Genomic DNA, 4,179 nt, shown 5'->3' with positions numbered 1-4,179 from the left:
GGAATTATTCCCGTTCCGAGTGGACGCAGGAAGGGCGCCTCTGCATCCTCCAGGACGTCTTCTTCATCAGTGCGGCAGTTGTGGGGGCACTGTGGCCCGAGGAGGAACGTAGGGAGTCTGTGAACAGGTATTGTCCTCTTGGTATTTATTTCAGGGTGTCACTACCAGTAGTATACCCCTGTTGCTACCTGTGCTCCAGAACTCCCTCCGATAGCTGTGACCTGTTGAGTGACGCCGTCCCTGGTTGCTTGCTGTGAGACCGTGTCAGAGTTCCCCGGTGCTATGACCCTCAGCCTAGCACCACTAGACGCCAATAAGTGTGGGTGTAACCCTTTGTTCCCCCTATAAACTGTGAGGAGCTATTCCTTAGTTTTGGTGTTTTTTCTCATTATTATTTTTATTACTATTATTACTGTTATTATTATTAATGTTAAAGTTTAGTTTTATAATATTAGGTAGGAATTTAAGTGTTTTCTTTCTGTATGTCTCCTCCTTCCTTCCTAACCTTATTTAGTTATAGGTATGTTATTTGGGCCCTTATTTTATACTGCTTATGTGCTATTTTTCTGCTGTCTTAGGGATTTAGTTTTAGAGATTAGGTAATCCTACTGGATTTATTTAAGGACTGCATATTTTGTCCTGTAGTCACAAGGCTGACTGTTTATTTTTTTTGCTTTGTGTAATAAATATTGTTAAGTTTTCTCTCGTGTTTTCGTCTCCATTGACCTTTATTTATTGGACACTATTACTGCCCTCTCTTTACTGGTGCTTTAAGAACTTGCACTTCGGCCCTCACAAGGGTCGTAATATATATATATATATATATATATATATATATATATATATATATATATATATATATATATATATATATATATATATATATATATATATATATATATATATATATATATATATAGTATATATATGTAGTATATATATGTAGTATATATATTTGTGACTTCTCACACTCTGTATCAGTCCTTCGTCAATGGCTTGGAAATAAAGTCGAAACCGGTCAGGACCTACACCCCGTTTCTTATTTTTTTTCCTGTGGTAATGTGTGATAGATGAATCACGTACAAAAAGTGATAATAATCATATATATATATATATATCTATATATATATATATATATATATATATATATATATATATATATATATATATATATATATATATATATATATATATATATATATATATTGTAAATATTGTAAAGTAGCGCCAAAATAAGCTAGGAAAATCTTCTCCTTCCCTGCTTTGGGTTGGTTTGAACCTTTGAAGGTCGGGGGAAATAAGGGCTCAGAGAAAATATAATAGTTTGGGGACAGTAAACTGGCTTTGCACTGTTTTCTTTGGTACAGGGAAAGAAAATCGTTTTCTATGATATCCGGGTCGGCGATCTGGGTCAGGACATCGCCCCCCCCCTACCCCTGTCCATAAGCAATAAAAGGTCAGGGCCAGGATAGCTCGTCCCACACGCGCCCGCTAGTTTAAGCCGAGAACAAGTCCAGTCTTGGGCCGTTGCCCCTGCCCTCCTCTTCCGCTCGCCGCCACTTGGATCCCATCGCCGCCCTGTGTGCCCCGTGTTCCATTCCACGTGGCCTTAGAAGACTGCAAGGGGGATTGCAAGTCTTCCAAACGCGAGCTGACATTAAACGGCGGCCTTTTCATCATCCCAAGGGCGCCTTTTTCCGCCCCAATCTACGATTTGAAGAAATACCTTGGAGAGGGAGGCTACCATTTATCCACGCTCCCACACGTGTTTCTCGGCAGAAGACGTCGTCAGCCCTACGCCCCTACAAATGTGGTAATGTACCCAAAACGAGTTGCTAGTCACGATTACTTGGCCCTTTTGCATTTATTAATCTCTGGGCCTATAACTTTGTGTTCCCTGATATTCCTTGGTTCAAGCCAGGCCCACGTGTTCACAGCTTCTTTCCTCTGAGTCACAAGTAACGCCTCGGGGAGTCCTTGGCGCCTTCAGTGCACCCCGAGTAATTCAATCCCCAAATTCCAGCATTAGATGTGTAACGTGGGTCCAAATATCGTTTCAGAAAGACGCCTGTAGCAGAATTATCCTTGGTCCGTGTTCCTGGCATTCCCAAGCTCCCCCCCCTTCGGGAGGACTTCTACGGCAGTAATTTACCGTATTTTCAGTTAATTTTCCTTTTGACCTTGTGTGCTATCAAATATAACTATTTTTATATCCACGTGTTTCGCGCACTTCCCTAGTGAAGAGCCCTCCGCTCCGTGTACTTCTTTTTTGTTTTGTGTTTTATATGTCCTGGGTATCTTACAAGGCCATTTTCGAGTAAAAGTAATAACTGTGGAGTCATAAGATCCACCTGCACCAGGAAACATATAAAAATGGCGACCTGACCAGTGATTCTCGTAATGATTGCATCCCCCCTCTTCCCCTTTGTTGTTTGTGTTGCAATTTGTGAAATCAGCAATTAGCTCAGCTAAGCTGGATACGAGACAGATTACGAACCTTTGAAAAGCCAGCGCAACAGGCCAAGGAAATTCTGCGTAAGTAAACTGTGTTTATTTAGCGTAGGACGGTATAGAAAACGTGACTAGTCCTAGGAATTTTTTTTTATAGTAGGGCGCATGTCCGAGGAAAACGAGAGAGAGAATCGCCGAAACTTAGCTTTGGAAGCCTTTGCACGCGGCTTGCATGCCATTCAATTAGGTTATACAGGTGATAAATCATTAAAGGAATAGTGCGCATATTCCTCCTGTAGAAACGAGACCTCGACGTCGACGTCAACCACGTGTTCGAAAGTCAGATTAGCATTGCTGACGCATTTTTACCCTCTCTCTCTCTCTCGTTTTAGAAATAGGAGCGAAAGCATATATTATACGCCCAGGACGAAAAGGGTCAACAACCGTGTTTACGTCGTTCATTCATTTGGCGCAGACGGCCTTGACCGTCCATTCCATGGCCCAGTTAGGAGAACATTTGTTTGTTTGATTTGCTTCGCTCTACCAAATTGTTTTGCATTATTGGGGGTCTGACATTATATGTTCTGTGTTCTGTTTTTTTTTGTGTGTTTGTTTTGTGCTGTTACTACGGCTGCGTGTGTTGCCTATCTGTTGTGAATGTGGGATGGCCACCCACCTAATTGCCCTTGAGAATTACACTTCTCCCATAAGTCAGTTAAACTAGCGCCCTCGCTGATCAGACGTCGTCTGTGCGGAAATTCCCGGGCGCCCATATATTCTATTCTTGTCCCCAATAAATCCGTGTCGTCGGTCAGTTGGTGAGACCAATTCATTTTCCCTTCAGTCCCCAAATGAGCCCGTTTCGTCGGTAATTCGGGAGACCTAAATATATATCCCAATCTAGTCCCCAAGTAAGCCCGTTTGTCGTTACCTTGGGAGACCAATCATTGCTAACTTATCGTCCCCAATCAGCCCGCTTCGTCGGTAAATAGGGAGACCAATCATTGCTAATTCATCGTCCCCAATCAGCCCGCTTCGTCGGTAAATCGGGAGACCAATCATTGCTAACTTATCGTCCCCAATCAGCCCGTTCCGTCGGTAAATCGGGAGACCAATCATTGCTAACCCATTGTCCCCAATCAGCCCGCTTCGTCGGTAAATCGGGAGACCAATCATCGCTAATTCTTCGTCCCCAATCAGCCCGCTCCGTCGGTAAATCGGGAGACCAATCATCGCTAATTCATCGTCCCCAATCAGCCCGCTTCGTCGGTAAACCGGGAGACCAATCATTGCTACTTATCGTCCCCAATCAGCCCGCTCCGTCGGTAAATCGGGAGACCAATCATTGCTAATTTATCGTCCCCAATCAGCCCGTTTTGTCGGTAAATCGGGAGACCAATCATTGCTAACTCATCGTCCCCAATCAGCCCGCCTCGTCGGTAAACCGGGAGACCAATCATTGCTAATTCATCGTCCCCAATCAGCCCGCTCCGTCGGTAAATCGGGAGACCAATCATCGCTAATTCATCGTCCCCAATCAGCCCGCTTCGTCGGTAAATCGGGAGACCAATCATTGCTAACTTATCGTCCCCAATCAGCCCATTTTGTCGGTAAATCGTCCCCAATCAGCCCGCTTCGTCGGTAAATCAGGAGACCAATCCAATCATCGTCGGTAATTCATCGTCATAAACCGGGAGACCAATCATTGCTAAATTCATCGTCCCCAAT

The 4,179-nt window shown here is 43.7% G+C and overlaps 1 long non-coding RNA gene across 1 annotated transcript; it reads left to right on the top strand.

Moving 5' to 3' along the window:
- Positions 1-1,297: 1,297 nt before the first annotated feature.
- On the top strand, positions 1,298-2,212 carry LOC136852154 (uncharacterized). Its single transcript, XR_010857090.1, has 2 exons — positions 1,298-1,813; positions 2,061-2,212. It is a non-coding gene; the product is annotated as an uncharacterized lncRNA (long non-coding RNA).
- The last annotated feature ends 1,967 nt before the right edge of the window (positions 2,213-4,179 follow it).

The sequence above is a fragment of the Macrobrachium rosenbergii genome, chromosome 25, assembly GCF_040412425.1.
Source record: "Macrobrachium rosenbergii isolate ZJJX-2024 chromosome 25, ASM4041242v1, whole genome shotgun sequence".
Classification (NCBI taxonomy): Eukaryota; Metazoa; Arthropoda; class Malacostraca; order Decapoda; family Palaemonidae; genus Macrobrachium; species Macrobrachium rosenbergii.
This window is presented reverse-complemented; position numbering and strand designations above follow the sequence as displayed.